We start from the raw sequence: 14,941 nt of genomic DNA, 5'->3' as shown, positions 1-14,941 counted from the left end.
ATTAAGATTTCATACTATAGCACAAACTTTTGACTTTGCAGTTTTTAGTCTTTCGTTATGATTGAGCATTACTTCACTTACATGCTGACAAATACAAAACACAATAAAAAAACATTCTAAATTGCATCACATACTATTAAACTTTGTTGTACACTCATTTGCATATCGTTGGTAACAAAGACTGTCGAAATCAACATTATTTTTATTTTAAAGACCATAACTTCGACATAGTTTTTATATCTAAATCTAAGACAAGATGATAAGTTTTCTACTTTGGATACATATTACTGTTTTAAGCATGTCATGTGTAAAGCTTGGCAATCGAACAGTTGAATTTATGTCATTTTTTTAATGTATTGGTATTTATGTTTTTCATTTCATAACAAAGTATTCATTAGAATAAACAAATGAGGTTAACCAATAAAATGAATTATAAATTACTTTTATTTTATTTATTAAGTTTTATTGTTTTTCTTTTGGTATTTTAGACTTTACCAAAAATGTATCAACAGTTTGGTTTTTTTTTTTCATTTATTTGTCAAAATAATCAACAATTTTGTATAATTGTTTGCAAGGTATTTTACTTTACAAATCCTTCGTAGATGTCTTATTCGATCCATTTTCACGGTAAATTTTAAATCAATTTTGCAAATGTTTCTTATTTAAATAGTGAAAGGAAGTATCTTTTATAAAATTTTGCAGATAGAATAAAGGTTAAATGATAACTTTGATTAAGAAATAAACTATAACTTTTAAAACAACAGAACAGCCTGTGTTTTATATACTGCAATTAAAACTTCTATTCTAATTATTTATTCAAATTTAGAAAATTCTTGTTGTTTTACTGAAAAGAATTGATTTGTAAAAAGTAAAATCACAAAAATACTGAACTCCGAGGGAAATTTAAAACGGGAAGTTCCTAATCAAATGGCAAAATCAAAAGCTCAAAACACATCAAACGAATGGATAACAAAATTTCTGACTTGGTACAGGCATATCCTTATGTAGAAATGGTGGATTGGACCTACTAACTAGCTAATCCTCTCACTTTTATGACAGTCTCATCAAAGTACATTATATTGACAACATTGCGTGAACAAACAAAAAAAGACATAATAGGTAAAAATGTCAATAATACTGCAGTCAAGATTGCTATATTCTAAAATCACTAAAAAAACATACAAACTTGTAACAAAGAGGTACAAAGAAAGGCATATAGACCAAGCATATTAGTAAAAATTAAAAACAAGAATACACAAATTTACCATAGTACAATACATCAATGACGTATGGGATGTATATATACAGCCACGTCATAAATGTGACGAGGAAAATAAAAAAAACATATAGACATAGAACATAGCAAAAACGAAAGACTAGCAACAAACCAGTTTTTGAAGTAACACCAAAAGACATATAGACAAAGAACATTACCAAACTGAAAAATAAGAGTACGAGAATATCATAAACAATTTTGACAGAATGTACAACTACCACAGTATTGTAATACCTATAAATAAAGGCAACAGTAGTATACCGCTGTTCAAACTCATAAATCCATGGACAAAAAACAAAATCGGGGTAACAAACTAAAACTGAGGGAAACGCATTAAATATAAGAGGAGAAAAACGACACAACACTACAATGAAAGACACACAGAAACGGACCAAGCATCAGACAAAATCCCACGAGAAAAACAAATATAACATCAAAACCAAAAACATGAATTAGGGATAGACGAGTACCGTGACACGTCTTATCGCAATGTGAATTTACACTCAAAATTAAGAGAAAACATACGACGCAACGTTAAAATGTAACACCCACAAAAACGAACTATAATATAACAATGGCAATATTCCTGACTTGGTACAGGACATTTTTAAAGAAACAAATGGCGGGTTGAACCTGGTTTTGTGGCATGCCAAACCTCCCCTTTCATAGCCATGTGAAATATAACATTAAAATGACAACTCAACACCATAGGACTACAAAATAAATAAAACATATAAAACAATATAAATAAAACAAACAAATATTTAACAAAAATGCATAAAAAGGCATAAACCAATTGTAACAATCCCATTCATTGCTTTCTTACATTTGAATTTCATTTATGTATGTTAAAACCACCCATAAACAATTAAAAGGTTTAAACATTGGGACCAAATGACCAGATCGACATGGCTATAACGTTTAATCTCGCGTATGACGTCAGAATGCAAACGTCAGAAAGGTAGAATTATAAAATAATTTCGTTCAAAGGATGGAAATGATATAGGTTATAGTTCTTTTGGGCATATTCTCTGCAGGATGTGAATTAGAAGTTTAAATTTCCTTCTTGTCGTTTGTCTATAGGTTAACTGTGTATTTCTTTTTAAAAAAAGAGCACAGATGTTACATTGTATGTTACTAGACATGAAATATGTTTGCCTATACTTACACGTTTTGAAACCAAATTATTGATCCAGGTTTATTTCTCCATTCCGAAAGTAAGACCCTTTTGATGATGTTTTCACTTTGTACGGGATATCGGATGAATAAATACGTAGCAGCATTTTTTGAGAGCAATAATTCATCTGCAAGGCAATATTATACAAAATTTTGTACTACACAATTATATTTAAACATTTGGTAGTCTTAATTTTCGGCCCTTTATCACGATTGTTTACTTTTAAAGCCCATGTATAATTGCATAATTTGAAATGCTATCTACCGTACCACGCAGTTATTTGCAAGTTTTGAAGATTTGCACCATCTCTTCGATAAAACCAGGTTTAATTCGTCATTTTCTACATGAGAAAATGCCTTACCAATGCATGTCAGGAATAAGATAGTTAATATCCATTGATTTGATGTGTTTGAGCTTTTGATGTTGTCTTGTCATTACGGACTGTCGTTTTGAATTACGCCAGGAGTATGGTATTTTTGTTATTTTACTATGTAGGGGGCCTTTCGAAATGAAACATTTATTTCCTTATCCAATAAACTTTTATTTTCATTAGCATTTTCCCTTTGTACCCCAGTTGGTTCCTATTATACATCTACATATAATCTGATGGAATTCCTTATGAAAAAGGAGTCAACAAATTACACTTGTTTTCTATTTCTTAAAATCATTTTACGGAACCAAAAAAGGTCTCTGTATAGAAGTTTGCAAGACTCAAACACAATGTCGAAAATTTTAATCATTCCCGTAAAAAGACGTTACAAAATGTATCTACAATGCGTATCATTACGTGTTTTCAAGTAAAGAGGTGTATGAAGTATTCGTATACGCTTAACAGAAACAGAAAAAAGTATGTTTATACTTTGTTAATGTCTAAGGACTTGCTCTTTTGGTATATTATATTTGTATTTTGAACATAAAATGCTGTATAAATGGAATACAGCAGGAAATTAACGTTATCATTATTTTTTTGTGGATTTGTATAATGGTTAAATATTGTCATGTTATCATATGCATAATCTTATGTTTTTGTATAATTTCTCACTCACAGCCAAGAAACTGTATCCTAAAAAGTGTAAATACACGACGAATCTTATTTTCAAGAAGTATTTTCGGGCAAGCTGTAATTTACACGACTGTATTATGTTTTACGGTGTTCCTGTTTCAAATAGACGTGTACTTAATATTTTCCGACATGCTACTATCGTTTAGTTTTGTTTTTATGTTTTGAATATTGATCACATGCCAATGAATACTTTAGTAATCTATTTTAATCATTCTGTACAAAACTTTATGTGTAATGTTGCATTACTATCAATATATTTATACATTTTACTAACACTTTTTCTTAACCCTTTTACTGGTATGCATGTTTCTGAAAGCGATTGATTTTTGATTGTTTAAGGTCGAGAGGCAATAGATACACCATATATGAAGTGAGTTAATAGTTCAATACATTTGGAAAGAAAAAGTGAACACTACACATGTTACATTTTATAGTGTCTCATTTATTGGTTCCTTAAAGACCGATTTACCGCGCACGACCATATGTTGGAATATACACAGATCATGCTTTGAAGTGGACTAAAAATTAATATACCATCTACATTTTGGTTTGTCTTGCACAACGACAATCTCAAAATTAGCCATATGAGTATGTGTTGTGGTTACCGTGCGTGCTAATTTAGTCGTATCTATTCATTGCATAAGCTGCCAATGAGTTTGTCGACCACACGTTTTGACTAAAACTTTTGAACTCATTCAAGAACCGGTTACATCTATTTTTGAAAGCTATAACTATCGAATTAGATGAGTACAAAATGACCTCAATGCAAATACGTTTACAGTTAAACTCAGTATCTTAAGATATTTACCGGGTGTTTCAGGACATTGACATTTACTGTGATCTATTTATAATCTACCATGCAGAAAAATGCATTTATATAAGGAAATAAAACCAAACGTCTTGAGACATTTTGACATGTCTCAAGATATAACAGTATGATATAAGTCCAGTTTTCACGTGAGGAATCTCGTTTTTTGCCTACGCCACAAGGTTGGCTTGAGAATAGAAACAAATAATCGCTGGTCTTCCTCCGCCTAAAAGATATCAAGGAACATTTGAAGTCTATTTGAATTGGAACACCAGTAAAAATTGAAAAAAGTAATTGCATCCTGCTCAAATATAAAATTAACTCTTAAAACTCCCATTTACATTTCTTTTTATATACTAGTACTTATATATCATGAGGATTTTATTCTCCGTTCAAGTACACTTCTCATGAAATACAGTTATTAACTGTGAGTGAGAAATTAAACAAAAACATAAATATATGCCTTTACGTGAAACTTTTAAACCATTTTACAAATCAATAAATAATTGAATGATAAAGTTAATGTCCTACCATAATCTATTCATACTACATTATTTTATCTTTAAAAACAACTATGATATACCAATACAGCAAGGCCATACAAGTGAGAGGTTTATCTAGCTTTAAAACCAGGTTAAATCCACCATTTGTTTACAAAAGAAAATGCCTGTACCAAGTCAGGAATATGAAAGTTGTTATCCATTTGTTTGACTTGTTTGAGCTTTTGATTTTGCCAATTGATAAGGGAATTTCCTTTTGAATTCTGCTCCGAGTTTTGTTTTTTGTGATTTTACTTTTCATCGGCTAAATAATCCAGACTGTTATTTTCAAATTTAGCTTTTGGCTTTCAAATATAACAATGTGATATTCAATCGGAACTAATAAAAATGTAAACTGACATGTACATTATGAATACATTTTCTTTGAAGTTGAGAACAGTAAAAATTTAAATGGGTCTCAATTCAATTTCACGAATTAACTGAAAATTAGAAATAAATATTCATCATTTTTGATATTTTTTTGATCCATCATTAATTACAATCCATAACAAAGCATGTTTAAAACTATGTCCAGCATTTTTGTAAATGTGTCAGGAATTGACAATGTCTCTTGCGTTGAATTCGTCATGATTCAGCTATCCAAAGACAAAAGCAGAGCAAAATTCTCTCATGTGAGCAGAATAATTACAATCAAATTTTCGCAACAAGACAAAACATACAAAGCCAGAAAGTCCCTAATCAAATGGCAAAATCAAAAACTCAAACACATCAAAAGAATGAATAACAACTGTCATATTCCTGACTGGGTACATTTTTTTTATGTAGAAAATGGTGGATTGAACCTGATGTTAAACCTAGATAAGCCTCTCATTAGTAAGACAGTCGCATCAAATTCCATTATATTGACGCTCTTTTATATGTACTTGATAAACGTTATATCTTATAATCATTGACGTCACTGAGAGAATAATCGGAAACATCGAGTTCAAAAAGCAAACAATAATATGTTTATTCCGGCCTTTGTTATTGCCGTAGAAACTAGCCATAATTTATCGATTATTCACACCCGTAAAATATGGCATATTACAATGTCGTCACATCATAGGGGGTCTCAATTGGGGGTTCTGATTCCGGATCCCGCTTACTGTTTTGTTAGATTCCCGTTTCCCGCTTACACTATGTACGTAAGCAATTATCCTTTTTTTGTAATTTTCTAGTCCCGCTAGACTTCATTTCCGGTTTTCACGGCACAATAATTTGACTTTCACGTGTCACGCTTACAAAACATCGACAATCCCGCGTCACGCTTAGACCCCAATGAGACCCACTTCAAAGATGAAAACCGTACTTCAATTCTTTATTTATACTTATCGCCAGTCTTTATTAACTGTGAATAATATTACTAATTTAAGATTAACACTAGACCCACGATGCTCGATGATAATACTAGTTCACACATTTCTTCATTAATGAACTTGTCATATTTTAATTTATTACAGATTATAGAACGAATAATCATGATCCCAAATGATTTAGCAATCATTATGCTAACCAACTTTAGCCTAGGACTGCAACATTAAGAATTTCTTGGTCTGTTAGCTTTAAAGAATGGGGTTATTTTATTTATGAGATCTTATAAAAGACGCTTAGTTTCGTATGGATTGTACAGACAAAAGAACTTTTCGGATGTTTTAAGCTGCAATGTTTATCTTCGAATAACTGAAGTCATCTAGTTGTCTCCATGGATACCGCTGTATTCATTCGAGATGCTTAGAAATATATTAAGCATATTGGATACGTCTGATGTTGCTGCGAGAGCTAAGTGCAAACTTAAAAGAAGGCACTATAGACCCAAGAGTCCTAACTACATATGGCACCTTGATATATAAGATAAGTTATAATCGTATGGAATGTGTATCAAAGGATGTATAGATATGTTTTCAAGTTTGATAATTTGGTTACATGTTGGTAGAAGTAATAATAACTGAAGAAGTCTAGCCGGATCTAATGTTGAAGCTTTGACTTCTTTAAAGGCACCACATTCAAAACGATCAGACGTGGGAACCGAAAATAGATATATCGCTGAAATGAAGTAATTCTTAATGAGGAATGGTCCTAGAAGCAGAAGAAATTTTCTCTACAGAACAAGTCAACACAATCAAAGTATACAGAGCCTGTGGGAAATACTTAGAAAAAAATATGCACAGTTTTGGATGTAATTCTTTGAACAAATGAAGCAAGACGACTGCTTTACTGGCGACTTCATTGAAAATAGTTCCCATCTAAAACAGACTTTAAAAAGGTATCCAATCATATAGGCGCCATTGTTCCAATTTACTCCAATCCCTCTTTTATCTGGCCAAAAGGTTATAGAGCTAACTTTAATTTGCCTGTATATAACGTTATTATGTGAGGAATGAAAAAAGGCAAAACGGCAATTGCATGACAAATAAAGGTTCCATGCCAGTAAAACACATATTCAAAACAGTCTTTGGCATCTGTGTGTTACTTGTTGGAAAAAAGAAATAATAGTAATTTTTAGGGATGACAACGAGTACTCGAGTACAGTTTTAATACTTGGGTACTCGTTTGCCTTTTATACATCTTGTGATATTTCTCTTTTTAGTTCCGTTGAAATAGTTGAAATATCCCCCTCATAATGCTAAAAAAAATCAATTAACAACATAATTATGTTTATCTGAGGCTACTATTTGTTATGGTAGTATCAGCAACGTCCCTTCCTACCAAAGGAATGTTTTCATGTGCACAACTTGAAACAAAAAATAAAAAGTCAAACAGTATTTCGTCTGAAATTGTTGACCAAATCATATTTCTAAACAAGAACAAAATCAAAGTGACCTGCGGTGAACCATACGCAACTGATTAGATACATTTTTAACGGTGTTTGTACACGGATATATATATCTTTATTATGTCAAACCTTTGCAATTACAATGGTATACAGACACTACATGCCATCAATAATACAGACATAAATACATGAATACACAGAGCAAAATATGTACACTATTTACAATTATACTGATAGTATTTAGCCAGGAGGGCACACATGGGAATTTATAAATCTAATGAAAGTACACAGCTTTCTCAATTTAGATTTTATATTTAAATTCATAATTTTCTTAAACATAATTATATTTGGACGATTTACATATTTTTTATCAATACATTCGTTTCTTTTTTCTGACATCTCTGTGCACATCATAATATAATGATACTCATCTCCAAGATCTTTAGAGTTACATAATTTACAAATTCGTCTATCTCTCTGAATATTTGTCCATCTCCCTATCTCGATGGGTAATTTATGGTTGATGGTTCTAAATTTGCATAACGTATAAATATCACGAAATTCTAAAATATCAAAATAGTTCTCAAACCCAAAAGTATCCTTAAAAATTCGATAATTTAATGTCTTCGAACATGCTTGCACATTTGATAACCATGTTTGTTGAAACTGATCTTGGAGTGATGTTCTGATTGTATTCTTTAGCCAAATGTCACTAATACATGTTTGAGACAACCACACAAAAGATAATCCCGTTTCATTAAAAATAGATTCAACATGGTTTAACCATCTAAATTTTACATCATTTTCATTTGACAGCTTATACAGTAGTTTATAAATGGTCGCTGATAATTTAGTCGGTTTACCACATACTAATTTCACCCAAAATGATACCATACGGACTTTAATATCTAAATTGATGGGATATCGTCCAAGTTCACCATATATTACGCAATTTGGGGTAGAAGACTTTAGGTGCAGAAGAAGCTTACAGAATTTTATTTGAACTTTCTCCAAAATGTCGTGATTCCCAAACCCCCAAATTTCACAACCGTACAATAAGACCGGTTTCACTAACTTGTCAAATAAATCTAATTGACAACTAATAGATAACCAATGTTTTCTCCCCTTTTTGATCACCTCATACATTGCCTTTGTAGCTTTTTCTGCTAAGTGTTTTCTACAGTGTTTAAATGTCACATTTCGTGCAAAATAGATCCCAAGATAGTTGAATTTTTGAACGATATCTATAACAGAGTTATCATATGTAAAACTGAGATTTTTGGGTTGTCTTCCATTACTAAAAATTACAATTTATGTTTTTTCTACATTAACTTTCATTTTCCAGACATCACAATATGAGTGGAATTTATCCAGCAATAATTGAAGATTTTTGGCCGATTCCGCCATTAGCACAGTATCATCTGCATAGAGGATTGCGAACAATTTAACATAAATATCTAATTTTTCCTCAAGTGCATCTTCAATAGTGTTCAGACCAATCAAGTTCTCGTTGATAAAAAAGTTTTCCAAATCATTTAAGAAAAGTGAGAACAGAAAAGGAGATAAGTTTTCCCCTTGTCGTAGGCCAATATTGCATGAAAAATAATCTGATATATTGCCATTATAAGATAAAAATGACTTAATATTATCATACATCTTATGAATTATGTTATACATATGACCATTTATGTTATTCAATAACATCTTATACCATAATGCGTCTCTTCTGACTGTGTCAAACGCTTTTTCAAAATCTACAAATGCACAAAACATTTTTTTCTTTTTTAATTTCAAAATTTCAAAGAAAGAGTGCAGTATAAATATGCAATCGACTGTTGAATAGCCACTTCTAAATCCAAACTGATTTTCATTTATTAATAAAAATTCATCGGAAAAATTTGATAATCTATTACATAAAATCGAAGTGAATAATTTCCCAACACAACTGACAATTGTGATTGGTCTATAGTTTTTGGATCAAATTTGTTTCCCTTATTCTTATAAAATGGTTTGATCGTGCCAATTACCCACGATTCTGGTATAATACCAGTTCTAAAAACTAAGTTAAACAATTCAACATATACATCAATTAAAAAATCACTAGAAGATTTAATATATTCATTTATAATCATATCGTCGCCACAGGCTTTGTTACTTTTTAGTTTCTTAATACAATTCATAATCTCGTCCTTTGTAATTGGACCATTAATTGTACCATTTAAATCATCTAAAGCATCTTGGTCTACATTTGGTAACTCAATAGGATCGGGGGTGCCTGAATTTAGATCTCTGAAAAAATTAAGTAAATTATCAAAATTAATGTCCGGTTGTTTCGTGTGTTCCCGCTTATTCAAAATATCCCAATACTCTTTTGAATTTTGAGATCTGAGATTTTTTAATTTTTTAGCCATATCACGTCTATGAGTTTTTATGGCTTTGTCCATCACTTTTTTATATTTCCTCTCAGAATCTTTAACTTCGTTGTACAATAAAAGCGAAGGTGAAAATTTGAGCCTGCGCTAAAGCTTTCTAAAGTTTTGCCTCGCAAATTTGCAATCATAATTAAACCATGGCTCAACACCGGATCAACACTTTCATGTATTAATTATCAATGCATCACAAGCCGTAAAAACTTACCTTTGTTTGTTAATCAAGACTTCTATGTAAAAAGTAAAATCACAAAAATACTGAACTTAGAGGAAAATCAATTCGAAAAGTCCATAATCACATGGCAAAATCAAATAACAAAACGCATCAAAAACGAATGGACAAGAACTGTCATATTCCTGACTTGGTACAGGCATTTTCAAATATAAATGTGATTGGTATAAGATGTACAATTAAATTAATTTAATTACTCTGTATTTGAAACTATAATTGTTTAATTTACAATTTAAAGATAGGTGAAAGTACGACAGCGACATTCAACCCAAAAGTCGAAAATAAACTGACAACGTCATTGCAAAAAAAAAGAAAATCAGAAAGACGATAGTGCAAAAACAAAAACACACAGAAAAAGTAAGACTGAGCAACACGAAAATGTACAAGTAATTTGAAGTCCAATATTGTTGCTGACAAATTAATGGAGAAGTTGTATTATAAAAAATACCAACTCCCCAGGAACAGATGATACTTATATTGTCTACTTTGTCGGACTTTATTGCAATTTGGTTCATAAACACATACACAAACAATAATTGCTATTATGATAGGTTATTTGAAGAAACGGCAGTCGGTAATTCATTGTTTAAGTGACACATAAAAACAGAGGACCAAGCTATGTTTGTAGTACGTTTGACTTTCGTTTATATGTTTATGAAAGGTAATAACAAAAACACTGCATCAAACCTAAAATCTGAACTTTTGAATAGACGTTTAAGATTCATCCGAGTTCTCGCGAGTACTCGAGTATCTTGACCGAGTATCCGAGTATTAAATTTCAGATCTTATGACATCACTAGTAATTTTTAGATGGCATTGAAATTGATTCAAACAGCCTGTGACGTGTCATGACCACAGAGAAATCTAGTTTTGGAAAATAACCTTACTAATTTCGTCATTTTAAAAACGTCATACGTACCAAATTAAATAATTTTGATATGATTTCAATAAGGTCCATTATTATGTATCAAATTAGAATTCATTCATTGAAACTTGTGTTAAAATTCAAAAAAAAGAACAACAGAGTTAATAACAAGGCAAATACAAAGTCTTCAGCTATTTGACTGAAACAATTTTAACATAATGATTATCAACAATACTTCTATACTTTCAAGTAATGGCAAAAATTAGATATAACTTATTTTTTCTCAAAACACGTAATTTGCTGATAGGCTTCACCACCATGATTGAAACAGCTTAAATCCATCAAGACGTTTCATTTTCTCTACGTTTTGATAGCTTTCAGTTAAAGAAGTCTTTGTCTTCATTTTTCTTTTGCAAAGTGTATCTTTCCTGTCCCGGTTAAAAACTATCATTGCCTTACGATCCCCAAACAGTGGAATACACTTTGGTAATTCCTCTTCCGACATCTAAATGATAGTTTGGGGATCTATCTGAAATAGCCAAAGTGCAGAAAAAAATAGTATGCAAAATTGATGGTTATAATCAAGTTTAATACATATATTTGTTGTACAACCAAATATATTCTTTATATGCACAAAATTGTTGAAATGAATTGTTGACACAGTGATATGTGTCACCTTTTTATAACTGAAGTAGTTTAATACAAATATTGAATACAAAAGGTAATATCAAAACATGTAAACTATGCAAGCTATGACTAAATGTGCAGGACCAAAATATCTCCATGGATATAAGAAATGCAAAGCCGTATACAACTGTATTCCAAACTGACCATTGATTTATTATATGATATGTCCATTACCTTAACTTAAAACACAAACTTTAACATGCAATTTAATAGGAGGGAGACGAAACGAAACGTATTTTAAACTGTCACATGTTTTTAACACGTTTAGCATACTAGATTAAATTTGACTTTTGAGGGATGAGGTCAGAGTTAAAGATCAACTCTCTCTCTTGACACCAAAGGATCTAAGAAATTGTTTTAAAGATACAAAATACGATTTGGACATTCAATTTATAATAATTTTTGGTCTTTGTACATTAGTTTTCCTTAGTATTAACCACGCATCTGTGCCTTAGGTTTTCATCTGTCATAAATACAACTGTATAAGCAGGGACATGATATTCAAGTCCCAGGTATAACATGTATAATGTTTCTTATTTGTTATATGCCCGCGTCACACTGTCCCGATTTTTACGCCGATGGCAACACGATTATGGAAATTTTCAAAATCGGGACTGATCGTATCCAGATCGGGCTATTCGTAGTGCCGTCTTTAACCATGCATTGTAGAACCATCGGCCACTTTTTCTAGCCTTCGGGGACAACTTCGGGAAGGGTTCTAAATTTTTTTACATGTTAAAAAATTCCCGAAGGTGCGTCCGATGTTTATGGTTCGTATTGAGTTCGTATCATCATCCTCACCATCGTAATGTCACCGGGAATGCATCTTTGAACATCGTATTGCATTCGTGTTTTCATCGTTTCCATCGGGCAGTTTTGACATTACGATGTCTACACGAATGAATAACGAAGATAACCGAAGGTCTTACGATGGCAACACGACTTTGTGAATACCTCGTAATCCCGTCGTGATGCCATCGAAAAAAAGTACGAGGGTGACAAGATGGAACTACGACGGCAATAAATCCAGCTAAATGTAAGTTAATTTTCGCGCTTAAATACATTTAAAGTGCCATGCGCGATATGCACTGGTCAGTCTAATACGACAGTTAAGAAAGAACATAGACCTCATATCATATGATTCTATGCAAACAAGAAAGGCGACAGCGTTGTTTCTATTAATTCAAATGGAACAAGAAGAGCAGGTATTACAGGCTCAGGATTTACTTTTACAAATAAAATATTATTTTTTGTCAATTTTTCATATCAAATAACATAATAAAAATCATAAACGCGCCTCGTATACCAACACTGCAGGTACACGTATATAGGGAAACCAACTTTTTCTTCATTAATCTGATGTTTTATGTATGGTCTGAGTTATTGTCACACGAATGTTTACTCCATAAACATTTTGTTTTTTATATGTCATATTTGCCACATTTGTTGCTTTCCCCACATCCTTCCTTTCCTTTTCAATAAAAGGGATCAACGAACCCCTTACCTTACCCTTAAGATTGATCAGTAAACATGGGCATAATTATGGGTGATTATTCAGACTAGTGCACACATTTTACAGTTTAAACAAGGCAATGCCGAGCGTGGCATCCCCTCGTATGTAACATATTGGGGACAAATATGGACACTATATTTGTATATGACACATGCAGAAAATGGTAAATTGAATACGCATATTTGATACATAAACTATTTTTTTAGAAATCAACCAAATTATTCAGTAACTGGAAATACCAACGGTCTTCCGTTTTATGATTAAACCAAAAATTAAATGTACAATATAATGTATATTCAATATTGATCAAACAATTTAAAACGCGTGATGCCTTCGGCATATAATTTAAATGCATCGTAAGCTGTACACGACGTCTTTTAAACATCGTATGGCAATCGCGCCATCATCGTAATCCATCGTGTAGCCTTCGTGATCCATCTCGTAGGCTTCGGCTGAGATATGAAGCTTAAATACCGTCTTCGGTTAGCATTCGTATGTCCATCTTTTGCTATCGTTTATACTTTCGGCACAATCGTATAGACTTCGTTATTCATCGTACTTGCTTCGGTCACTTTTGGGTATTTTAACGAGATCGGGACCAACTTCGTACGAACTTACAATTTTCGCATTCGGGTGTCCATCGTATATAAAAATCGGGACAGTGTGACGCGGGCATAAACAAAGTACACACATTTTAATCATACCGATACGATGTTTCTTTTTCAATGGGAAGTCAACGTTTGGCCCAAATACTGTAAAACATTATTTTTTAGCTGACGCCCATACTCAGGTGTAATACGGTAGTGAGTTATGATTTGTGTTTGTTTCTATACTGATTCTTTCAAAACCATTTAACCCCAATATAGAAAAAAGAATCAACAAATATGTTTTTTGGAAAATATTAGTCTCACACTGCGGCTTCATAAATTGTGTTCACATATGTAGACAATTTTACTTTCCATACATGATTTGGAATATTCCAATGAATACAAATTTCCGACTGAAAACTCTTTAGAACAAACCTTTCTTCATTTACTGCATCAAAACAGGAAATGAAATGGCAATTCTTCTGAGTTCATCTCACGTGCATGTCAATAAGGGTTCAAGTAAATCGTGCGCACAAGTTGTATAATTTACGCGCACAAGATAGTAACTCGTGCGCATAAGACAGTAACTCGTGTGCACAATTTGTGTAATTCGAACCCCAATTTAAACCAGTGGTGAACTTATGTGCTCCAGAAAGGTAAGCATATTCTGTTCCACATGTGGAAGTTAAGTTTAATTCAGAAGGTCAAACTCGAGGAAAAGAGGACGGAATTGTGGTAACAACAAGGGAACATGTCCGTCGTCATCTGTGAAACAGTCAATCAAATCGTTATATCGATATTAACATTTTCAAAGGAATGCTTTCAACTTCACTACTTGGAACTTTTGGTTTAAAAGCTTCCTTGTAAGTAACAACCTCATTCAAGGATGTCATGATTGAAAATTTTAATTCGTAAATATCGTATAAACTTGGAGATATATACTCATATACAGGTTCTGCTGGAATCTTGGTGATGGAAAGTTCACAACTGGG

This window comes from Mytilus edulis, chromosome 1, assembly GCF_963676685.1.
Source record: "Mytilus edulis chromosome 1, xbMytEdul2.2, whole genome shotgun sequence".
Lineage (NCBI taxonomy): Eukaryota > Metazoa > Mollusca > Bivalvia > Mytilida > Mytilidae > Mytilus > Mytilus edulis.
Note: the sequence above shows the minus strand (reverse complement) of the source record.